Here is a 27441-nt window from a genome sequence, read left to right on the forward strand (position 1 = left end):
TAACAGCCAAAAGTAAAAAAAAACATTATGTAATAATCACCTGGTTGGTCAGTTTGCTCGCTAGGGTCCCCAGCAGATTTGGATAATAGGTGCCTCGGTGTGGTTGGTTGCTAGAGCCCCAGTGGAATGATTCGGTCATTCCAGATGTCATCCCGTTGTAATTGGATGCTAGGCCATTTCCGCTGGAAAAGATTACTAGGTGTCCCAATGAAATTGGAAACTATGGCCCCCGTTGAAAATGGATGCTAGGGCACCCAGTGAAAATGGAAGGCCTCCTGATGGTTTGGTTAAGGAGTCCGATGAAACTGGTTGCTAGGGTTCCCCACTAGTAGGACCTGAATTTTTTTTCTTAGCCCTCGTAGATGCTTAGGAAATAACTCACCCTTGCTTAACAAACCATCCCTCTGAGGTAACATCCAAAGAAATACTTATTTGACTTGCCCTGAAGGTTTTTTTCTAAACCCTTAAGTTTCTTACTCAATCTAAGAAACTATGACGGAACAATCAAGGAAGACAGTATTTGGTGGGGGTCCTGAAGGTTTCCTTAAAGAATCATTGAAAAACTATGAAGTAATTAACACATGTATCGGTTAGAGAGCCCTCTCAATTTCGTTTTTAACACCAATATCTTTTAGAAAATTAATAACGTCTGCGTCTCAAACAAGTTTTAAGAAAAAGGTGTCAGGACCGGGTTTGAAGTGGGTACTGTGTTGTCGGATCTTGAATGCCTACGCTACTTAAAGAAGAAGATTCTTTTTAAGTATATAAATTTAACACATTCACCATTTTCTTATATTCAAAAAATCAATAAGTCGTATAATTAAATAGATTGAAAATCCAAGCCTTCTGAAAAAAATTGTCACGGTCGGGTTAGTGTTTATTTAAATTTGGTATATTTTAAGTCTTATCACTGTCGTTTTTTTACTATCTATATTTGATTCCAGATTGTTCAAACAATTTGGAAGATAACGAAGCACACAGAGATCATCTGATATATATTTTTTTCAACTGTCGCATAGGTTCGTTTGTCAGGTAAGTCTTATAGCCTTATCCATCTAATTTACTTATCCATATCCATATAAAAGCAATATGTTTTATATATATGTATATATATATATATATATATATATATATATATATATATATATATATATATGTATATATATATATATATATATATATATATATATATATATATATGTATATATATATATATATATATATATATATATATATATATATATATTTATATATTTATCTTTGTAATTTAGCGTGATTGTTTTATTAGCAACTGTTAAGGGTTTATAATTTCAAAAATTGATGTTACACAAGATTTTTTGTCAAGTAAGTCTAATAGCCTTATCCATATAATTCACTTATACCCTCAACATACCCTGAAAGTTTCAGTTTAGTAGGTCAAATTTTGTTTGTCAAAAGGGCGCACCAGCAATATCTTAGGATTGTCTAAGGGCATTACATTGAAATTTTTTTTGGGAGTGTTCATAAGGGCCTGAAAGTCATATAACAGCAATATGTATATATATATATATATATATATATATATATATATATATATATATATATATATATATATATATATATATATATATATATATATATATATACATATATATATATATATTTGTAATTTAGCGTTTTTTTAACCTTTGTAATTTAGCGTGTTTGTTTTCTTAGCAACTGTTAAGGGTATATAATTTCAAAAATGGATGTTACACACGATTAATAAAAAAAATGTGTGCATCCCGGTTATTTAGAATCTGCAAAATGCAGGAACACCGAATGGCATTTTGTAGAAAGGATCGTTGCGGGGAATTTCTGATTAGTCAAAACACACAAATTAGAAATAAAAAACTGGAACTATATATTTTAATTCCCAAGATAAGTATATGAAAATATAACAATATTTTGCACTGGAAAAAAAAATTAATTTTAAAAAATTTTCTGGGAAAGACGTTTTTCAAAGAAAAGTAAAGAGCAATATAAAATCTAGAACCAGCAAAACTAAAAACCTATTATGATTCGAATTCAAGCTGACCACAAATTAGAATCCTAGAATAATTGATACCCCAAACGAACATTTATCATAGGCATCGCAATAGCGCAGCCTTAGTAAAGAGCGATGTTAGTACGACTTTTTCGGACTAATGCACTTCGTAAGGAAAGAATTGTCATAGAAATTTCTATGCGAATCATTACATTGAAAATTGAAAGCTCTAGTCTCTTTTTTAAGAAAAACAAGTGATTGGAGGGCAGCAAACCCCCTTTCAAGTCCCTAAAATTAATTTTTTAAGAGAATCCTTCCATTGGAAATTGAAAGTTCTATTGTCTGTTTTAAGAATAAAAAGTGATTGGAGGGCAACCAGCCCCCATCCCCCGAAACAAATTAGTATTTAAGATAATCCTTCTATTGGAAATTAAAATGTCTTTTGTGCTTTTTGAGAATAAGAAGTGACTGGAGGACAACCAATACCCTCTCCAGCCCCAACAGTTTCTCATACCAATCAAATCAAAACTTTGAGATTGCCATTTTGTTCAATTTAATTGAAAGGTCCATTAGTTATGTTTTTGGGCATGGCAATCTTCCAAATATCCCAGGGCAAGAGGTTTCAGTCACATTAGTTGCCAATTATTAAAATATTAGGTTCTTATGGAAATAATGGTCTTATATACTTCTTAAGGGGGCCCATTTAATTAAAAATCAAGAGTTCTAGTTTTCTTGTAAAGAGTCAAAAGTGATCGGACGGAAACTCGCCGCGCTCCCCTAAGATTTTCCCCCAAATTGCATGGAACAGAAATTTTGGAATTGTCATTATATTTAAAAAAAAATCCAAAGATTACATAACACGTCTTTCAGAGTTGACACAACCCCCAGAGCCTGGAAGCAAGGGTCATGAGTTATTCACTTGGGGCATGCAAGCCTCTTATTGAACGGGTGGGCGCATTAACTTGAGCAGAGGCTCTTTTGATTATAAATTTAAAGTTATAGTCTATTTTATGAGTCAAAACTAATAGGTGATTGCTGTTGCCTTTTTAAGAGCCAAAAGTGAACGGCAGGTCATCAGCCCCCCATGCACTTCATTAGCTCCCTAAAAATTTCGATTGAATATACATTCAATCCAAATTCCAAGAGAGCTATTTTGTTCAGCAATGTTGAAAGGTCCAGTAATTATATTTTTTGGGATACCTATCCCTCCCCTACCAACCTTAGGGTAAGGGCTTTAAGTGCGGTAGTTGGTCCATTTTTTAAATATGGTATATTCAGAAGCAGCACAACAGCGCTGCTTAAGCAAAGATTGATGTGGGCACAGAGTATTATTTACTTACTAATTTATTTTCTTTTACCAAGTTATTTTGTAAAGCCCGAATTGTCACAAAATATTCAAAAAGAAAATATTCGATTAGAAACTTAAGGTTCTTCTGCAGTTTTTGAGAGCCAAAAGTCATTGAAGGGCAGCCAGTCGCCTCCCACGCCCATTATTTCCTAAGACATACCCAGTCAAAATATTGAGATAAGTGTTTTGTTCAGCACAAAAGGTCGTAAAAGGTCTAAAGAGTCCTAAAGCTAAAAGGTCGACTATTCATATGCTTGGGAATAACATGTCCCCCACTGTCCTCGGGGAAAGGACTGTTGGTCATTCTAGTTACCATTATTAGCATGTAAAGCTCTTATAGAAGGGGTGGTCGCATAAACTTCGAAGGGGGATTGTTCGATTGTTAATCTCAAGTCCTTGTGTATTTTATTCAGCACTGTTTACAGATCGAGTAATTATATCTTTGGGGATACCTAGCCCTCCCTCGACCACCCTCAGGGCAAAGGCTGTAAGTCAGGTAGTTGGCCCGTTTTCTAAATATGGTATATTCAGATGCAACACAGAAACACTGCCTAAGTAAAGATTGATGAGGGTACAGCGTATTATTTATGCACTAATTTATTTTCTTTTACCAAGGTATTTTTAAAAGCCTGAGTTGTCACAAATGATTCAAAAAGAGCATATTCGATTGGACATAGAAAGTTCTAAAGCAGTTTTTGAGAGTCAAAAGTCATTCGAGGACAGCTAGTCACCTCCCCACGCCCATTCCTTTCCCAGTGCTATCCAGTCAAAATTTCGAGATAACTATTTTGCTCAACATAAACGGTTGTATAAGGTCTAAAAGCTCTTAAAGCTTAAAAGTTCAGTAATCACGTCTTTTGGGATGACAAGTCCCCCACTGTTCTCAGGAAAAGGGCTCTGGGTTATTCTATTTTCCCATTATTAGCAAGTAAGGCTCTTATAGAAGGAGCGGTTGTATAAACTTTGAAGGAAGATCGTTCGATTGTTAATCGCAAGTCCTACTGCCCCTTTTAAGAGCAAAAAAGATTGGAGAGCAACTAGTTCCCCTTGTGTCATTTTTTTCCTAAGTGTAATCAATTGAAATTTTGAAATAGCCATATTGCTTAATTAGTTCAAAAATTAAACAACAATACTATGGCATTGACACAACGTTTCAGAGCCTGGGGGATAGGATTGAAAATCATACCCCAGGGTTATATACAGTTTTAATGGAATGAATGGCCATATAAGCTTTAGAGGAGGCTCATTTGATTGGAAGTTGAAACTTTTAGCTCCTTTTTAAGCGGAAAAAAATTATGTGATTGAAACTAATACCCCCTTCAATGCCATATTTTCTCCAATCATAACCCATAATCGGCGGGAAGGAATTGTAATTTATGCTCCGGGTGGATATAAGGTTCTTATGGATCTCCTAGCGTCCTTTTTAAGAGCCTTTTGAGGCAAATATTTTGTTCATAATAGACCAAATATTACACAAAACTCTAGGGTTGAAGAACCCTCCCCCCCAAAAAAAAACACAACAACAACCTATTCAAGACGTTTTGTTCCAACTATCCTATGAGTCAACCCCTGGCTCTCTCTTCAAGCCCTCCACAAAAAAAACTCACTAATAAGATTTTGCTTCAAAAATCATGGAAGCTGACCCCTGATCCTCCCCCCACGGCCTAAGGCCCCCGTCCTCATCCGAAAATCAACAACTCATTAGCGATATACTATTTTAGAATAATAGGAGCAGACCCCTGGCCTTCCTTCCATAAGCAGACCTTCTTCCTCTCAAGAAAAATTAATGAAGATATTTTTTATTCCAAAGAGCATTGGAGCTGACACCCGGTCTTTCCTCCATAGATCAACTCCTCCCTTTCTTAGAATAAAATCATGAACGAAGTTCTTAGATCTTATTATTATTAATTTGATTTTAATTCAAAACATTTTTAAATTAAAATCAAGTTGGTGGACTGTGATGAAAGGGTTAAGAGCCATGGATGATTGGAGAAAAAAACAAGACGTAAGAATCAAGACTGATTAGAGAAAAGCCCAAGACGGACTTATTATTGATATTTTATTCAGAACAACCCAAAGAGCTGACCCCTGGCCCTTGCTCCATGGCCCAACCCCCTTCTACCCAACAAAATTATTAAAGGTATTTTACTCCTGTATTTTGGAATTCTAATCAAAAGAAATTAAAATGAAATCGGTGAACTGTTATGGAAAAATGAAGTGCAATGGCTAATTGAATTAAAAAGCAATGCGAACTTATTAACGATATTTTGTTCAAAAAATCAACGAAGCTAACCCCTGGCTTCCCCTTAATGATCCCCCCCCCCCAAAAAAAAACATAAAAATACAAACAATTGATTAACGATATTTTATTTTAAAATCATGGGAGCTAACCCCAGGACCTCCCATAATGGCCTAACCCCAACCCTTGCCTCTAGAAAAATATTAACGTTTTTTTATTCCAAAATTATGAGTGCTGACACATTGTCCTCCTATCATAGCAAGATTTACTCCTTGAAATTGTCTCGATATTACTATTGATTTTAAAGGGAAAATAGCTGATTTATTTGCGCATAAGTGTTTTGATTATAAAGCAGCTGATCTTGAAAAGAAATTTAAAATATTAATAAAGGTATGATTTTAAAGTTTATGGAAACAAAATTAAAGATAAAATAAATTATTTAGATATTGAGACCAAACTTTCCACTAAATATTAGATTATTTCATTTTATTCGTAGCAGAAAAAGGGAACATAATATCACATAATTCCTTTATTTCACAAGCATAATTTTCCTAATCTTACAAGACCTGTTTTGATCTAAAAGCTCAGAATGGAAAATTATGAAAATGTCCAAAAAATTTTAATTTAAAATTGGGTGAGTTTAATTGAAAAGGGGCCAAATTCACGGGGTGATCTAAAACTCATATTCACATTGTTAAAAGTACAAAAATAAAACCAAATTTGATTTCTAAGGACCTATTTTCTTGTTGAATGTAAGGATTAAAAATTGTAAAAATGTGCAATAATTGATATTAAACTGATGTCAAATGGACTGAAAATGATCTAAATTGAACGGATGAGTTAGGTGGTCCAAAATCAGTGTTTCCTATACACTGATATTTTTTGTGTGAGGGTTAGCTACATTCCGATCACTTTGACTCTTAAAAACATCACTGTAAATCTGATTATCAATCCGAGGAGCCCCTTCCGAAGTTTATATCACCATATATTCTATAAATACCTTATGTGGCCCCAAGGCACAAATTAATAAACCTGCCCTGAGGACTCGGGGGATTTGTCATCTTCAAAGACATAGTTTCTTGACCTTTCAACTAGGTTGAAAAAAATATTTATCTCAAATTGTGATTAGAAGTATTTGGAGGAAATTATTGGCAAGGGGAGGGATATTAGCCGATCCTTTTTTACTAACGGAAAATGTATTAGTCTCCTCAATTTTCAATTGAATGAGCTTTTTTGAAGTTTCTACGACAATGTTCTCTATAAGACCTTATTTGCCCCAAGGGTATAACTTACGACCCTTTTCTTGATGGCAATGGGGGGTATCATCTTCAAAGACGTAATTTCCAGAATATTGACATCAAAATGTTGATTAAAAGTATTTAGGAAATGATAGACGTGAGGAGGGTAGCACCCGCCCTACCCTTATTTGATTCTATTAAACAGGGTACAAACCCTCCGATTTCTAATCAAATAAACTTTTTATAAATTTTCTAAAACAAAGCTTACTAGAAGGAAATTATATGCAAGAAACGCACAACTTACAACCTTTGCCTTGAGGGCTGATGGGGGGGGGGCTTCCTCAAAACATAATTTCTGGAACATTCAACTACGTAAAACAATATGGCTATCTCGCAATTTTTATTCAACATGTTTGGGGAGATAGTGGGCGTGGAAAGAGGGTTAGTTGCACTCAATCACATTTGCATATCACGATGAAAGAAATCAACATACAACAAGTTTAATAAAGAAAATTTCATGATAATTAAGTATTTCTAAGGAACAAATCAACATACAAGAAGTTTTACGACGAAAAATTTCAATTTAAGTTTCAAGAACAATATCAGCACGAAGCAAGTTCAAGAACAAGATCAGTTTCACGAGGAGAAAAATAAGTTTACAAATCTCGTAATCTGGACAAAATCTTTGGATTCTAAGAGTTCCCTGAAAAAACGACTTGAAAGAAAAAAAAACATCTCGAAACTAACGAAATCCCGAAGAGAAATCAAATTCTGAAGAAACAATATCTTAAAGTATTAGGTAAAAAACAACGTTTTATTCCCCTCAGTTACGACCAGGGATTGTCTGCTTGACTGGTAGAATCTTAAGAAGTCCTATTACGTAATAGCCAAAAGTAAACAAAACCCATTATGTAATAAGCACCTGGTTGGTCAGTTTGCTCGCTAGGGTCCCCCGGAGATTTGTATACTAGGGGGCTCAGTGAGGTTGGTTGCTATAGCCCTAGTGGAATCATTCTACCATTCCAGGTTTTTTCCTAGCCCTCGTTGATCCTTAAGAAAAAAACATTCGCCCTTACATAACAAACAATCCCTCTGATTTAACATAAAAAAAAAAATTATTTGACTGGCCTTGAAGGTTTTTCTCTACACACTTAGGTTTTTTACACAGTCTAAGAAACTATGACGTAACAATCAAGGAAGACAAGATTTGGTTGGGGTCCTGAAGATTTTCTGAAAGAATCGTTGAAAAACTATTAAGTAATTAACTGATGCATCGTTTAGAGAGCCCTCTCAATTACGTTTTTAACACCAAGATCTTTTAAAAAATTAATAACGTCTGCGTCTCAAACAAGTTTCTAAGAAAAACGTGTCGGGACCGGGTTTCGAAGTGGGTACTGTGTTGTCGGACCTTAAAAGCCTACAATACTCAAAGATAAGGAATCTTTTTAACTAAATAAATGTAACACATTCACCATTTTTCTTATATTCAAAAAATCAATAGGTTGTATAATTAAATAGATTGAAAACTCAAGCCTTCTGAAAAATATGTTACGGTTGGCTTATTGTTTATTTAAATTTTGCATATTTTAGGTCTTATCACTGTCTTTTTTTTATTATCTATACTGGATTCCAGATTGCTCAAACAATTTGGAAGATAACACAACATACAAAGATTATCTAATATATTTTTTTCAACTGTCAGAGAGGTTCGTTGTTGTTTAGTTAATAACATTTAGTCTTTTTTTTGTCAGATAAGTCTTATAGCCTTATCCATCTAATTCATTTATCCCCTCAAAATACCCTGAAAGTTTCAGTTTAGTAGGTAAAACTTTGTTTGTCAAAGGGGCGCACCAGCAATATCTTAGGAGTGTCTGAGGGCATTAAATTGAAATATTTCGGGCGTGTTCATAAGGGCCTGAAAGTCATATAACAGCATTATGTTATATATTATATATATATATATATATATATATATATATATATATATATATATATATATATATATATATATATATATATATTCGAACAATCCCTGTGTCTCGGTCGTCATTTATATATCCCGCCTGTGCCCCCGGCGTCCCCGTTGTAGTTGTGTCCCTGTGTCCCGGTCGTCATTTATATTCCCTGTGTCCCGGTCGTGATTTCCCAGTCTGTAATATCTCTTTGAGGTTCCCGGTCGTCATTTATATTCCCTCTGTCTCGGTCGTCATTTGTGTCCCGGTCTGTAATTTCTCTTTGAGTGTTTTTTTTTTATTTTTTTTTTTAGTTTTTACCTTTTTTCTTTATTCAGTTTTCTTTTTCTTCTTTATTTTTCAGCGTCCCTATGAAGTACATATCGCCGAACCTTTGTTTTTTTAACTTAAATCTGGTTGGCATTGATGACCTTATCCAAGTCAAAATCCCAAACCCAATCATCATCGCTATCATTTTCAGTTTTGATTTGTTTTGACTCTCGCTGTCCAGGTGGATTTTCATCTAACTGCGCGGTTCTGTGTTCTTTAGCCGCAAGCCTGTTTTCTTGCTGTTCTTGTGATTCCTCGGCACGCTTTCTTTTCTTACTTTCTCTATCACCAGCAAGTTTTTTAGCATAGACTCTTTTAGCAGCTTCCTTGGCTGTTGTCATTGTAGGTTCTTCAGTTATTTTACAATTATACATTTTTCCGTGAACGAGTGTCTTAAATACCTTTAATGACGTCATCGTCATAACAAACATGACGACAACTAACTTCATGACGTCAGTAGAAACACAAACATGACGTCACTCGACACACACACACACACCAAATTTATTTATATATATATAGATATGTATATATATATATATATATATATATATATATATATATATATATATATATATATATATATATATATATATATATATATGACGCGGGGAAAAATGTCATGAAGATCATTTCTTAGATTTAAATATTAATATTTGTGATAATAATAAATTAAGTTTTAAAATGTATAATAAAACGGATGATTTTGATTTTGAAGTGATTAGTTTCCCATTCCCTGAAAGTAATATACACTCAAATATCACATATTCAGCGTTTTTCCCACAGTTACTTCGTTATGCAAGGATTTGTAGTAATTATATTGATTTTAAAAATAGATGTAAAATCTTACGCCAAAAATTGATATAAAGAGGTTTTTCTGCAAATAAATTAACTTGGCAATTTAAAAAATTTAGTTTTCATTATAACGAACTTTTAAATAAATATCAAAAGAATTATCTAGAAATACTTAAAGAAATTTTCAACTAATTTCGGAGGTTCGAGAAATGTTGTCGCAGCGCCATTTATTTTGAATTGTGTTTCTAGTTGAGCGGATTTTCTTAAAAATTAGCCACATGGTAAAGATGAATTCTATAATTGTTTAGTTCATTCAGGTTTTTTGCAATGTGTTAATATTTGTGATTTGGTAAAATTTATAATATCTAGTTTACCTATTGTTGCTAAAGGGAGGGATATATTAACAGGATAAGCTTGTTTTGGTTTTACTTGGTTGTTTTACATTTGCTGTTTTTTTTTCTTTCATAGGCATGTATTTTGGGGGTGATACCTGACGCGGGGATGCCATGGATATTCTGTGGTAGCCACAACACTGTGCTGGGTAGAGAATTTAGAGTGGCGAAACCCTATATAGGCCAGTGTATTCTCCTGATGAGCCCATATGTTGGGTGTTGCCTCTGAATTATTTGTCTATATTATTTTTTCTATTGTTTGGTAAATGACGACTAATACTTATTGACGACATGACTGCCTGTCCATGGATTATTCTTTATGGTTGATTGTGTGTGGCTATGCTGTTTGACCTATTTGATTGTATGGATGAGTAGGGTTAAGGCCTCATTCAAGTGCTGGTCTATATTAATCACTAATTTAGGAAAACAGTCTTCCTTTTCTCCTTTTATCTCTTTTTTTTTTTTTTTTTTTTGTGTTTGTGCTGTTGCATTGGTTATTTCTCTTTTCATGATAGATGTATATATATATATATATATATATAATATATATATATATAATATATATATATATATATATATATATATATATATATATATATATATATATATATATATATATATATATATATATATATTCATACTGAAGCTCATTAGTACTTTTAAAAGAACTTCTTATTGTTCTAATTAAACAACCCTTGTGTTTCAAGAGTTTTATTTAGAGAATGTGACATAATTTAAACTTTAGCGTAAAGGGTGAGTGTTGAGGAAGGGGGGGGGGCAACCTTCATTTATGGAATAATTTCTTTTTGTTTTAAGTTTAAACGTTGCTCCTTACTTTCAGTCTCCTTAGTTTCCTTATTTTAGCTTAATTTCTGTCATTCAGATTTAGGAAAGACTAAACTTTGGCTTTAATTTCATGAAACTAATTTCGATTTATTGAAATTTGTTTTAGTAGATTTTTTTTTATTTAATTTCTGATCGTTTTAATAGTACCAGAAAATCAAGCTCAACTTCCAGAGAAAATCCTATTTCTCCACCAAAATATTTTCTAGAATATTTAAGCCAGGTCAAAATTTATGCTGGACATTTACCCTTAACATATCAACTGGTAAAATTGAGTTGGCAAAGAGAAAAATGACATATGACAAAAGTTTCGTACAAGAATTCTCCTGAAAAGTCCTTCTTCTGGAAATTTCCCTTCCCATGGAAAACCTCCCCCAGCAGAAATTTTAACCCTGCCCCTCTCCTTCCAAAAAGTTTATTCATACTACCCAATAGCAAATACTATGCGTAAACAATGGGCTAATCTTAAACTTAAGGACATATCCCTCACGATTGTGGGGAGGGGGGAGTGAGGTTATCTCAAAAAATAAACTTATTGGGTATTTAATCCAAATTGAGGAAATTGACTATAAAAAAAGAAAAAATCGGATAATTTTTTGGAAAGGAGGGTGTGGGTTGGGGCCTTGTTGTCCTCCAATCTTTTGCTCACTTAAAAAGTGTACAAGAACTTTTAATTTCCGTTCGATATTCTGATATTATAGGATCACTGGGTCGATACGATCTCCCCAAGAAAAAAACAAATAATACAAATAAATACACATTAGTGATCTTTCTTGTGATAAAAAAAAACACAGCATACCATATCTATTCAGATAGGAGCTGGAAATTTTTGAATTAGGGCTCTCTGACACGGTGAATTTAATGGTGTTATTTTTGTTATGATTCTTGTACTTTCAGTGAGACTTTTTTCCATTCTTGGAAAGTCTGGCGAATCTCCTCAAAAACTTAGCTTTTGATGGGTAACAGTAAATTTAGTGGAACTTATATATTTGGAATTAGCAAAATAAGCCTATTCATTTGATGTGCCTACTGGTATCAAGAATTGTTTTTTCGAGTTTTGGTTGCTATTCAGCTGGATTTCCCCTCAATTAGAATTCCTTACCATGAACATTTTTTTATATTGCATTTAATTTTCTTTGAAATTTTTGTTTCCATGAATTTTTTTAATTAATATATACTAAACTGTCAGTCCACATAGATCTGTTCCTATTTAATATTTCATATTAACTTATTTAATATTATTTCGCGAAGAGCCTTACTTCCGACTTTCTGAAGATTAATTTCCCTCCTGTTATCGTATACTGATTTCTTTCCTTTCTTGAAAAATTTGACAATTTTCTCTTTTTACCATTCATGTGAAATAGTCTCATCAGTATGATAGTTTGTAAGTAGTTTACTAAGTGGTTTCTTGATAGCCTTTCTGCCATATTTAATCAATTTAGGTGGAACTCTGTCAGGGTGAGCTGGTTACACATCTCTTAGGGACTTGTATCCCTAACTGTAGTATCTAGTTCGTCTTGAGCATTAGACCTGAATATATTTTAGGACTAAGGATTCGGGTATGTGGAATATCAACGGCTTCCTATGAAATAAGTTGGTGGATAACACCAGAAAAGTTTCGTCTTCACCGTTTTTTCACGTTTTCTGGACTGGTCGAAAGCTGAAAATTTACATCTTCGACAAATGGGAAGACGTCTGTTTGGCTACCTGCTGTCTTTTTTGGTTATTAAGTATACATTTCAAAAATCTCCATGACCTGCAGCCTTTTCCAGCTTCTATGGCTATGCTCTTAAATATATACTCTCTTATCGTCCCTACAGACTTATTTACCTCTTTATTACCACTTTTACATTTTTTTTCAAAATATGACGCTAACGGTTATCCCAGAGATGATTAGACGAATGTTAATCAACAATTTATCTTTATTTCAATTTATTGAAATGATGGGGAGCTGGAAACCTCCCCCAGCAGAAATTTCAACCCTGCCCCTCCCCTTCCAAAAAGTTTATTCATACTTCCCAATAGCAAATACTATGCGTAAACAATGGGCTAATCTTAAACTTAAGGACATTTCCCTCACAGTTGTGGATAGGGGGGAGTCAGGTTATCTCAAAAAGCAAATTTATTGGGTATTTCATCTATATTGAAGAAAATGACTATACAAAAAATATCGGATAATTTTGCGGATAAGAGGATATGGTTGGGGGCCATGTTGACCTCCAATCTTTTGCTCACTTAAAAAGGATACTAGAATTTTTAATTTTAGTTCGATATTCTGATATTATAGGATCACTGGGTCGATACGATCTCCCCTAGAAAAAAAAACAACAAAAAACAAAAAGTAAACAATAAAAAAAATTAACACACATCCTGGATCTTTCTTTTGATAAAAAAAAACACAAAAACCAATAATTTTTCAGATAGGAGCTAGAAATTTTGAAGTAGGGCTCTCTGATACGGTGAATCTAATGGTATTATTTTGTTACGATTCCTATACTTTCAGTGAGTCTTTCCTCCATTCTTGGAAAGTCTGGCAAATGTCCTCAAAAACTTAGCTTTTGATTGGTAACAATACATTTAGTGGAACCTATATATTTGGAATTAGTATAATAAGCCGATTCTTTTGATGTGCCTACTGGTATCAGTAATTTGCTTTCCGAGTTTTGGTTGCTATTAAGTTACATTTCCCCTTATTTACAATTCCTTACCATGAAAATTTATTCGTATGGTCTTTACTTTTCTTTGAAAAACTTTTTTTCCAGGAATGTTTTTTAATTAATGTATACTAAACTGTCAGTCCATAAGTATTTACTACTACTACTACTACTACTACTAATAACTCATTGCACCACCAATCCGCCTGAAGCAAAGACAGCTTCGCTCGCTCCTCCTCCAACCTAATCTATTCAAGGCCTTCCTCTTTACACCTTCCTAGGAAGTTCCCATTTCCTTTAAATTCTTATTTATGACATCCTCCCAACCCAGACATGGACGATCTGCTTTCCATGTAGCTCAGACGATAGGCCAAAAAGAACAATCTTCGGCTATCTGTCATACTTCATCAGCAGAACTTGGCCTAGCCATCTCAACCTTTCTTTCATTACAGCCCTAGAAAGCGGGATTAAACCACATTTATGGTACAACCTACTGTTCGAAATACGGTCAGTCAGCCGGGTACGCAGAACAATCTGTGAAGCTACGTAGCTGATCAATCTTTTTGTTACCCAACATCACCTTTTCATCTTCACTTATTCCTATTTTTAGTGACTTAGTGTTCTTAACTTTAATTTTCAAGCCTATTCTAGCACCCTGAACTCGCAAAACCTCTAAATATTCATTCATTTTGCTCACACTTTCATCTAATATTTGATTTTGTGGTCTCCATCTCCCTTTCCTGTGCTCCTTAAGACGTACTCCATCAAACAGATCCATATAAAGGGGGATAGAAAACAAATTTTCTTAACTCCTGATTGAATACAAAACCAGTTGCTAACCTCATTTCCTACCTTAACCGCAGCAGTATTATTCTCGTACATAGCACATATCACTTCTATGTATTTTTTCTGGTATACCATATAAGGATAATACCTTTGCTAACGCTCTTCTATCAACAGAATCGAAAGCTTGCTCATAATCAATAAAACTCAGGACCAAAGGTGTTTGACACCAAAAGGATTTCTCAATTATTAACCTAAGATTGAAAACTTAGTCGAGACATTTTCTACCTTTCTAAAACCACAGTATTCTTTCCTTAAAACTTTGCTCGCTCTTGTGGTTTCATTAAGATTTTCCTGAAAACAGTAGGTACTTTCCTATTTTCAAAAATCACATTCATAATCTTTTGTAGCTTATTTCTAAAATCAGAGCCACCATATTCAAGAAACTCATTTATCACTCTATCAGCACCTGGAGCGTTGTTATTTTTTAATCCTTTTAGTACTTTCGCTAATTCTTCCTAACCAAACTAACGTCCAATGCATCACAAACTTTTTCATTTTCATCTATAGCTTTTCCTGCAACTGTATCTCGGTTTAGCACATTCTCAAAATATCCCACCCATCTTTCTTTAACTTTTACCTTATCAGTAATTGTGGCCCCATTTCTATCTTTAACTGGGACTAGTCTGGATTGACTACTCCCTCTCAATTTATTAACAAGCCAGTATAATATTTTACTATTATGCTGTCTAGCTGTATATTACAGAACCTCAGCAATTTTATCCATTGCCTCCACTTCATATCTCCTTAGTTCATATTTTAAGGCTTTCTTCACTTTCTTTACATTTCTTTTGTTTTCTTACGATCTATCACTCAGATAAATCTTGTACAAACCCCTTCAACTCCCAATTGAACATAAAGCCTTTTTCACTAATATTCCTAGGTACTGTCTTATCACTCTTACCTAAGACACTATCAGCAACTTCAAAAATTGTTTTTCTAAGTTATTCCATCCATCTTCCACATTGTCAAATTTCAAACTCTCAAGTTTAGTATTCGACTGTTCCTGTCGAAGGTTTTTTCAAATTTTCATCCTGGAGTCTACCAACATCATAAATTTTCTTGAGGTAGTTACCCTTCCGAATTTTCAGCTTTAAATTAAGATTTGACACTACTAGATACTGATCTTTACTTTTAACATCAGCATTAGCACTTCTATACACCATAGTTTCTTGTATTGATCTTGATAGTCTTTGGTTTACAATAGCATAATCAATAGTGTTTGGTGTCCCACCATCATGTGATTACCAAGTCAACTTATGAGCCATTTTGTGACGAAACAATGTGACGAAACAATACAGCCATTACTATTTATTACCTTACACTAAATTTACCTAGACTAGGGTACCATCTATCCCTATGTCTACCAGCCTGGGTGTTAAAATCTTCTTGCAAAAACACAATATTTCTACCTGGTACCCTGTCTAATTACTCCTGCAACTGTAAGTCAAATTCATCTGAGTCGCAAGTATCTCCGTCAGTTGGTTCAACAGGGACATAAACTGCTATAACTGATACCTTTAACTTTTTAGTAATAAAATGAGCAATTAGTATTCTATTACTAATACATTCACAGCCTAAACAAGACTTAGCATTTTCTTCATTCATCATGAGCCCTACTCCCTGTCTATTTACCCCATCCTTCCTGCCTGAGTAAACAAATTCTATGTCAACTAATTTCATGCTTCCTACCCCTGGGATATGAGTTTCTGAAACTCCTAATAAATCCAGTTCAAACCGTTTGAATTCGTCAGTCAAGATGTCGTTACAATAGTCTTTTTTAGCGTCAAAACATTCCAAGTTCCAATTTTCATGTTCTTTAAATCATTGAAATTATTTTGGCCTCAGGAAAATCAATGATCCTAGATACCATTGCAGGACGGAGACCATTATATCTTCTCAAGTCAACACCAAAGCGCTTAAGCCGGCTTAGAACCGGACAGCAAGAAGTCGCTGGGACCTCCAGTATGTTAGAGGCTTTGTGAAATCCTGGGTCCATCTTGGTCCCAACATGGTTTTTTGCACTTGGCGATACTCTTCTATCAACAAGAGTCAAAATACTACACAGACAGGACCAAGCCAACTACCTCCAATTCATTATATATTAATGCTTACAAATACTATGCCACTACGGGGAGTATATAAATAAGCCGGAAATAGGTTAAAAAGTTTGATAATCTCCCCTTTTTTCCATTCATATGGAATAGTATCATCATCAGTCTAATAATTTGTAAGTAGTTTACTAAGTGGTCTCTTGAAAGCCTTTCCACCAAAATAAATTTAGGTGGAACTCTTCATGGTAAGCTGCTTTAACATCTCTTAGGGAATTAACTGCAGTATCCACTTTATTGGGAGCATTAGACCTGAATATAAATCAGGATTAAAGATTGGGGTATATGGAATATCAACGGCTTCTTATGAAATAAGTTGGTTGATAACACAAGCGAAGTTTTGTCTTCACCTTTTTGTCACCTTTTCTGGACTGACCAGAATCTGAAAAGTTACATCTTCGACGAATGGTAAGACGTCTCTTTGGCTACCTTCTGTATGTTTTTGGTTGTTAAGTATACATTTCAAATATCTCCATAACCTGCAGCCCTTCCAGTTTCTATGTCTATTTTCTAAAATACATACTCTATTATCTTCTCTACAGACTTATTTACCTCTTTATCAGGACTTTTATACAAACAATTTCAAAATACGACGCTAACAGTTATCACAGAGATGATTAGGCAAATATTTATCAACATTTTATCAAATATATATCAACATCTTTTCTATATTAGCTGCAAAGTGCCATCACTAATCCTTCTTTCTTTTCCAAGCTTCTTATATCCAACTACTTTTATGGCAATGTCTTTTGTAGCACTGATTTACAATATCCATCTTATTTCTTTACATTACAGGCTTTGAGCTCTTGTTCAGTGAATCTACTTTCTAATTCATGATCATTTCCCATCTGTATAGCCTTGTCATGAAACTTTTCATGAAACAATGCGACATAGTATTTTTGTAGTAGGTTTTCTTCTCAATGTTCAGCTTTAGTTGGCACTTTGTTATCACAAGTTGATGATATGAGAAGCAGTTTGCATCATGAAACGTTCTTACATATTTAAGGAATGACCTCCTTAGTTCACTGATAAGTATGCGGTCCATATAGTTGTTGGTCCTGCCCTCAGAAAGATTTGTAATTACTCTTATGAACAGTCTTTTGCAGAAACCAAGGGCTTCTAAAAATCAATTGGTGTGTACCAAAAAATTAATGAGACGAATAACACTTTCACTAAAATCATCCTGGTCATGTGTGGGCATCTAACCTTTGAATTATAATATCTGCGTATTACCAGAATTTTGTGTTAATGGACTATATAATTAACTATGTTAAGCAGGTGGTATGAAGAATGTTTGTCTGGTTCAATTCCATTGTTAACGGGGGGAAACAACACAATGATGGTCATCTTTGCAACAGTAGTAACAGAACATGCTCTAAAGATTTGGAGTACTATTTTGGAAAAATTAAATCAAACATCCAGATAATTGTGCTACCACTTCTGGGGCAACCAACAAAAGTCGTGAGATGTTAACTACCGGGTAAGAGATAATCGTCAAACACCCTAAAATAAATTGCTACCGTGTCTGGTGGAACCGATTATTTGATGATCGGTATAATCAAAAGTGGAGACTTTTTAGCCACTCAAACGATTCCAATTCTAACGGGATACTTGTAAAACAAGAAAAATGATCTCACTCTCAATAAACTACATCAATATAAACGGGCATCTCAGAAAACACACTTAACTACCACTGGTCAAGAAGGGATCAGTTATGTTAGTCTGATAGTGTTAGGAAAAACAGACAGTTTCCATTGCCAAGGTGTTGTTCTTTAATGACTTTTAAAAGACGACGATTCCTTACTTCCACAATACTTGTGCCAGAATGCTTGATGATGATACAAATAAAATATTTTTTCGTACATCTCCGACATACAGTTCTATGCTCGAAACTGCAGTCAGCCACATGTAAAGTCTGAAAATTTTCCATTTCAACTGCAAAAATAGGTTGATACAGTTCCATTGTCACCCGCAGCTTTAATAAAATTGTTGAAATCACTATCAGTAGCAACAAGGATACCAAGGGTAGATTTTGTTTCGGGAGACTTAACAAGAAGAAAGAACTTCACAATGAGTTCCATAGAGATGACAATGTGGACATTACTAACACTCTTCCAGTACCAAGGACACTAAAAGTCAGCATGGCAATCACCAGAGGGAAAGACCCTCATTACATCCTCATCACAAGGCAGAAGAAATCGTCCACGTTAGATACTCTTACCCTAGTTCATGGATATTTTGGCAGTTACCATTTTCTGGTCATGAAGTGAAAATACTTCTGAAATTGCCCAAAAATCAGAACAAAAGAACAATCTGTTTCAAACCACATTTCCTGAAACACACCAAACTTATATCTTGGTACTATCTGTCTGCCCAAACATTGGATCTTCTCTGAAATACTCCTATAGCACTATTTAAACAGAATTTGTTAATCTGATCAGCGAATCCTCAACAAACTTCGAAATTAGGTCCAATCTGGATCCGTTTTGTAGGGAAAACTTTTGTAATATGTTTGGTGTTCTACTTTTTCTCGTGACAGGTTCGTTGTTATAAAGTGTGTTTCATTATTATTTTATTAAAATTTGTCTTTAATGCTGTAGCATTTATTGTTAAGAGCCTTGTATAGCTTGGTGCACTAGAAACTAATTAATAAAGAAACTTAAAGCTTGATAGCAATATTAATTTACAGCAAAACTAGCCTTACATTAGGTAAAGTGTGTGGCAAATTACTTTTAATAATCTATAAGATAAACAAAATTACTGTTTAATCCTTTTGAGGGAACAAAGTTATTGAACGCCTTTTAGACAATAAGATCATATGGAAGTATAAAAAAAGAAACATTTAAACCTGTTAAAAAAACAAAAGAAGATTTTCATCATATAATTATTTGAAATTACGCCGAATTTCCATGGTTGTAATTTCTTGTTGGATATAACATAAATAATAATTTTGGTAAGTGCTGTGAATGACTGGCAACAATAAAAGTTTTCATACAATATGAATCGGTTCAATTTATGATAAACGTCCTACCTAATGTTGTTCATTCATTGACGCATTATAGAACCATTTTTTTCGCTAGCTTTTTTGTGCTTAGCGTGAGACAAGATAAAAAGATGTGACAGAATATATGTAAAATATTCAAAATAGGGTTATATATTAGCAAATCAGGGGGGGGGGGGTTTAGAATTTTCCTAGTATGAAGTTAGATACTTTATATGCAGAATAATTGTACCTAACAAATGAGGCGTGCAGACCCGCTATATTTTACCCCTTCTCCCTCTTATTTGGAGAAATATAGTATGTTTCATTAGGATTGAGCGTCAGAGAATCATGTTAGAAGTAATTTTAAGTAGGGCGTTTACCAGACAACTATCATGAGTCTTTCTCCCATTATTGCATTCGTCTGAGTTTTGCTGTGAATTTTGTGAAAACTATTTTCTCATGTATGTTTACTTACTAATTGACTTTTACCCTGACCTTTTTTTTCATTGTCAAAGATGTCTTACATACGTGTAAAATGTTCCGGAATTACGGAAGAACTGTCGAGCTACCATTAGAAGACGACCAATCCCTTCTCCTAACTACTGTGTTATGTCAGTTACCGGGTAAAATTGGGTTGTGGTACTATCCTAAATCAGAAAATGTAGCAAGAGGACTGAAACTAAGCGAAGGGAGATTTTTGAAACCAAGAGAAGGATGGTTTAACGTCGACTACATTTGCAATTATGATACTAATAAATAAAGGTAAGAATTGCTTATTGAAGTATTTCAATAGGTATACATTGCAGAAACTTCAAATTTTAAAAGCATAAACAGAAGTAAAAGATCCGAAGTGGAGTATTTTGCCTTTATTTTCATTCTGACGTTGTTTCAGAACAAATACAACCATCCAGAAAATCAGAATTTAATGTTTAATAGCTGGATAAGGATGGGGGATGGTAGTGGAAAGTGCTCAAAATACACTATAAGATAGAACATGCATAAGAGCCTAAATGCACTAATTTTCGGGCAAAAAGTGAAAAAATCCAAAATATTAATTTGATTTTAACATTTTCCAAAATGAAAAATTCAATGAGTACCCCCCCCCCCCCCCCCGAAAGCATAAGTACACCTCATCTGGCAGCAGAGTGACAGTGCTCGGTAGTCACTGTGCTTTGGAAGGATTGCCGAAATTTGGCTTTTTTGGTCCTTCATTTAGGGCTAAACACAAAGGAGATTGTCCTCAACTGACGTGGAATAACGTAACAATGAACAATTTGAAGGAAACTGGAACTTCAATGGAGGGATTAAAAATGGAGCTTTGGGATGCGGGAAAGCCACTAGAGGCAGAGGAAACCCTTTTCATATAAAATTAAGCTCGTCTGGTAAGTTAAAATATATTTGCCAAAAGATACTGTGTTAAACTTGCTTTATTTAAAATTGGAAAAACGTGAGGTAGTTCTCTGCTTTTTTATTTTATGTCCTTTCAAATAATTCATAGCCCGAGACACATCATTATTTTATTGGTCGGTAACAAAAAAAATTCATGAATAATATTGTTTATTTTTTTATTATTTTAGCGTCGTACTTTTATTTGCAAAGTCTAAAATTAAATTGAAAGAAATTATTTTAAAGAGTTTCCACCAACACTTATTTGTGCCCTATTTGGAAGAAATCATTGAATTATTGCACTCTAATTGAAAATTGGAAGAAATTAGTTTTAAGAATTTCCACCAACACTAATTTCTCTCCTTATACTACATTTTCTTCATTTTTTTTTTCAGATTTCTCTCACAAATACAGGAACCAGTGTTCTAAGTTTCCATCTTTTCTAGTTTAGATAAAAATTTTAAGGAATTGTGTTCTCAGACACTATGTTCTCAGAGGGTCACAGTATTTGCGAATTGTGACCCTCTGCCAATGTTGTCATGTCAATGCCTACCTTTATCGGCGCTTCCGTGAACCTCTCTGGGTTAGCCTGGACCTTCATAGGAGTTACTGATATAGATTAACTAATAAATCCTGAAACAAATCTAAACTAAATCGAATACGCATATCCAACTTAAAAACGAACACACCTTACTAACCTCCTCTCCCTTCCCTTAACAAAAAAGTTCGAACGTAAAAGTTTTAAAGTTCCACCCTTAGCCACAAACGTTTTACTGCACCATGGTTTATTTGTTGAAAACTATGTGTATTTTAAACACTATACTTTAATTTTTCTATACATAAATGAAAAATGAGAAATAAATCACTAGAATAATCAAAATAACTGGGCAAAACTGGCAATTTTAATTCCTATACATCTTGGCAAAACAACACAAAGCACACGATCCTTCTAGATATCAAATTTCATTAAGACCTGATCACCTATTTGTAAGTTACAAATACCTATTTTTTCTAATTTTTCCTAATTACTCATCCCCCCAACTCCACCAAAGAGAGCGGATCTGGTCCGGCTATCTCAATCACCTATCTTGGACTTGTGCTTATTTTTTCCATCAAGTTTCATCCTGATCTCTCCACTTTAAGTGTCTTCCAAGATTTCCACCCTCCCCCCTAATCACATTGTATCCGTTCGAGATTTCAAATAAAATATCAGAGTTTCGATCTCCTTCTAAATATGAAATTTCATTAAGATACGATCGCTCATTCGTAAGTTAAATATACCTCATTTTTTCTAATTTTTTTAAAATTAGCCCTCCGCCCAGAAAGAGAGCAGACCCGTTCCGGTTATGTCAATCCCGTATTTAAGACTTGTTCTTAAGTTCACACCAAGATTCATCCCGACCCCTCCACTATAATTGGTTTCCAAGATTTTAGGTTCCACCTCCATCTTCCCCTTCACCGGAGCCGATCGGGATTTAAAATAAGAGCTCTGAGACATGATATTCTTCCGAAAATCAAATTTCATTTAAGATCTATCACTCCTTCGTAAGTTAAAAATAACTAATTTTTCTAATTTTTCAGGATTACCCCTCCTCCCTACTCCCCCAAAGAGAGCAAATCCGTTCCAGTTATGTCAATGACGTATCTAGGACTTATAATTATTTTTCCCATCAAGTTCCGTCGTGATCCCTCCACTCCAAGTGTTTTCCGAGATTTTAGGCCCCCCACAAACTCCCCCAAATGTCACCAGATCCAGTAAGGATTTAAAATAAGAGCACGGAGACACGATATCCTTCCAAACATAAAATCTCATTAAGATCCAATCACTTCTTCGTAAGTTAAAAATACATCATTTTTTCTAATTTTCAGAATTAACCCTAGCCCCCCTTCCAACTCTCCCAAAGAGATCGGATTCGTTCCAGTTGTGTTAATCAAGTATCTAGGAATTGTGCATATTTTTTCTACCAAGTTTCATCCCTGATCTGGTCGGGATTTAAAATAAGAGCTCTGACGCACGAAATACTTCCAAACTTCAAATTTCATTAGGATCCGATCACTCCTTCGTAAGTTAAATATACCTCATTTTTCTAATTTTTTAGAATTAAATCCCCTCTCCTCCAGCATCCTAAACAGAGAAAATTGATTCCAGTTATGTCTTTCACGCATCTAGGACTTTTGCTTTTTTTCTCACCAAATTTCATCCCAATCCCTCCACTCTAAGCGTTTTCCAAGATTTTAGGTTCCCCCCTCCAACTCCCTCAATGTCATCAGATCTGTTTGGAATTTAAAATAAGAGCCCTGAGACACGATATCATTCCAAATGTCAAATATCATTAGGATCCTATCGCCCGTTCGTAAGGTAAAAATACTTGATTTTTTCCTTTTTTTCCGAATTAACCGGCCCCCCACTCCTCCCCCCAGATGATCAAATCGGATATAAATTATTTTTTATTTAATCTCGTCTGGTCACTGATACGCTTGCCAAATGTCATCATCTTAGCTTACCTGGAAGTGCCTAAAGTAGCAAAACTGGGACCGACAGAAAGACCGAAAGACCGACAGAATTTGCGATCGCTATATGTCACTTGGTTAATATTAAGTATTATAAAATTTAGCCAGGTTTTGTGACACTTTGGAAGCAAAGGAATGTTTTTTTTAGTGAGATTAAATAGAAGAAAAACAAGCTTTTTCATCTAAAAGTGAGGAGCAACATCAAATCTTAAGACAAACAGAAATGATGGCTTATATGAAGGAGAGGGGTTACACTCTCCTCAATTCGTCACCTTTTAGGCTAAAGGTTTTCTTAGAACATTTTAAAAACTTATTATACTACTTAAATGGCCCAATTTTTTCAGGAATTGTTTTTAATGAATTTGAACAAAAATTCAAACTTCCGCTTAAAAAGTAAAGGATTGAGGAGAGGGCAGCCCCAATCATAAAAGTAATAATTTTGTTCATCTAAAGTTTAGATGATGCTCGTTACTATCGGATAAAAAAATGTTGTTATTTTTTTTATTTCTGATTGTTTTTAAATAATGGCGGAAAATCCAGATCTTCCCTCATCGGAAATACCATCTCCCCCTACACAATCCCTAAGTAGAGAGTTATTTCCATGTAAAATACCTCCTCCAGGAATTCTTCTCAGATAATTCTATTCTAGGTGAAGATTCCTCCCGAAGAATTTTTGTGGATGGTTCCAGGAGACAAATTTTTCTTTGCACACGTTCATCTGAAAAAGATTTTCATTTGAAATGTTTTAAAATCATGTTGAAAAATCCCTTCTATGTGGAAAATTTTCTTACAAATAACTTGCCCGCGTTTAGAAAGTTGTTCCCGCAGAAAACTCCCTCTGGAGAACTCATCCTGTGAAAAAAAACCCCATGACGAATTTTTCCCGTGAATAATCTCTCTCCTATCGAAATATCCTCAGGAAAACTCCAACTCGGTAAAAATCCCCGCCCTCCAGGCAATTCTTTTTACTATCTCCATATGTGAATTTGAATCGACTAAGAGAAAGTAAGACCAAAGAGAGCAAATTCGTATAGGAACTTTGGCAACTTCCCTCTGTGTTAAATTTCTCCTAGAACGTTCACCACCCAAAGACTTCACTTCTCATGAAATATTCTCCCAGTAACAAATCCTCCAGTAAATATTTATCCCCTCCACCTGAAATAAGTATGCATACTTCCTAATAGGGTTTTGTCTTAATCCCAGGGAAGGAGAGATTAAGGTGATACATTGCCCCGACAAAATTTGGAAAATTTTTCCAATACAAGACATTCTTATAGATTTTGACTAAGACGAAAGGATAATGTATGCCTTATCTCATATTGTGAAACGGATACAAAAACTAACAATTTATTTATTTTATATAATTACACTCTGAGGATCTTAAAAGCAAAGTAAAAAAACATGAGAGAAAGAATAAAGCTACGTCTTCCCATTTTTTTTTCTTTACTGAAGTAACTGAACTAGGCCAAGATGCTCAAAATCAGCATTACAGCTCCCAGATAAGCTCAGAAACAAAAACACACGGATAATTATGCAGCGGTCAGAGGATTCAGAAAGCTTACTAGTAATTTCCTGTGTTTATCCAATCTATGGACTACTTCCTGCAGCAGGTGCATCAGTGATTCCTTATTCATAAGAAATTGCTGAGTTAGCTCTGTAAAGGAAAATGTGGATATGGTCTCAAAACCTGGAAGCAAAACATTTCATATCGTACTTGAAAAAATGTGATAAGAACATCCCTCCCCCCAATTACATCTATTTTGAAGATTTTTACAAAGATTCCGGTCACTAAAGCTACGTGCGAGCGTTCTTTTTCTACCCTGACAAGAGTGAATTCATATATTGAGAGTGTCTCAGGTCAAGAACAGTTTAATGGATTGGCCTTTTTATCTATATACAAGAACAGTTCGGTTTTAGAAAAAGTAGAGGAAGATACCAGCCAAAACGCACTTTGAACTATGCAGGCGTAGTTCAAGTGATTTGGGCTACATTTTGATCGACATTTATTTTCTATGTTACCACTTTAACTTGGCTAAGATATGGTCTTAAATATAAATATCTTGATAATATTTTCCCATTTTTTAGGGCCTCCACTGCTGCTCCAATAGTGCCATTTCATTCTATTATGTGAACCCTAGTGTTATGTATGTGCTTAAGTACCTTATATATTATTTAAATCCATATGGAATCATTCCTAAAACTTGAGGCATGCCAGCAGCGCCACCTGACTATGAAGAAAAGGCAACTCCGTGGGTTGGAGTATCATAGGGTATCATAAACCTTTATCAATGGAATGTGCCTTGCTGAAGAAATTTCTAATTTTATTTCAGGGAATTTTTTTTTTATAGTTTTGAATTTTCCACTTTTCTTTTGGTTTTGCTATTGTCGAATGTTCTTACAAGTGTATTAGCTAGTCAAATGATATATGCCACTGATCAAAGTAGTTTTTGTGCTGTGTAACTATTTAAGAGGCTTTAGTGAAAAAAGGTTTTTTAAGAAATAACTCAAAGTGTAGGGAAAACATATTCTATTTTCTCTGGGTAATCGTTTAAAACATTCACAACTAAAAATTTTCATAATGAAGTGCTTAAGCAATTTTCACTTAACGACAAGTTTCATTATTAATATGATTTTTAAGTTTTGTTCGAAAATCTTGCAATAAATTTTTTCGACATATTAATTAGGTCTTATACCTTTGATAAACCTCAAGTAAGGATAAAAGCAGAAGTGTCTCTGCACGAATAGTTCGGAATACTCAACATATACCAGAAAATGCCGCCGCTAACAGACTTGAGGTACTAGTGTGAATAAAATGGGCACCTTGCATAGATTTTTGTAACTAGGGGCGTTTGCCAAGCTCTTCTTCGAAAAAGTAGAATAGTTGAATGAAAGAGAAGTAAAATTTGTTCTTTCTTCTATGTTTAAAAAATTAATAATATATATACATAACAACACTAATTCCGAATTCCTAGTTTTAATTCCACCCGTTCTAAGGAGGGGTATGGGGCTAAGTTAAGTAATAATGGTGGCGAACATGACCTTATGAAAGAAATGAGTGAATTTTTTTTAAAGAAATTGGGGTTTTGAAACTTGGTTTTCTTTGTAATTTGAATTGTGTAAGGTAATACTGATTATAATGTGTAAGGTTTCGAAAACAATTTCGCAAATGATTTTTCATTATAATCAGTACTTAAGAAATTAGACCAGGATTGTAATTGGAAACGTTTTTGTGATTGCGAGCAACTTTTATTATTTGTAAATACAGCTTAAAAACATATTATAATAAGTGAAAAATAAAGCAACTTTATCTTCAAACCTATAACAATGACGGGAGATAAATTCCGTCTTTCTAATCCTTTTAAACCATCAAATATTCTTAGGGGATTAAACAAAGATATAAGTTTATTTATTGGTAAGTGGTGATAAAAAAATTCAGATAGTTTTCAACATTGGAAAAATTGGAATATAAATAGAGTTAGAAATAGTATAAACATTAATGCAAATAACCTTAATAATGAGGTAATATTTTAAAATGCTAAGGTAAATCCAGAAACAGCTATTATAAAATTTCATTTTTTAATTATATTTACAGATTATACTAACAATATTTTTGCAATTATCTGTCATAGACTCTTTGATGATAATTTATCAAAGGAGGTACTTGCAACGAATGTATATGAAAAGGTTCATGAAAAGAATAATACTTTAATAGAAAAAATTCAAGATATACTTTTCAAAAAATATTATTAAAATTAATGATAATGATAAAAATTTCCCTTTCTTATATTAGACCGCAAAATTTCACAAGAAT

The 27441-nt window shown here is 34.0% G+C and overlaps 1 long non-coding RNA gene across 1 annotated transcript; it reads left to right on the forward strand.

The window, feature by feature from the left end:
• Window positions 1-915: 915 nt before the first annotated feature.
• Window positions 916-26310, forward strand: LOC136029169 (uncharacterized). Its single transcript, XR_010617990.1, has 3 exons — window positions 916-1032; window positions 20249-20495; window positions 25716-26310. It is a non-coding gene; the product is annotated as an uncharacterized LOC136029169 (long non-coding RNA).
• The last annotated feature ends 1131 nt before the right edge of the window (window positions 26311-27441 follow it).

This window comes from Artemia franciscana, chromosome 7 (genome assembly GCF_032884065.1).
Source record: "Artemia franciscana chromosome 7, ASM3288406v1, whole genome shotgun sequence".
In the NCBI taxonomy this organism is placed as follows: domain Eukaryota; kingdom Metazoa; phylum Arthropoda; class Branchiopoda; order Anostraca; family Artemiidae; genus Artemia; species Artemia franciscana.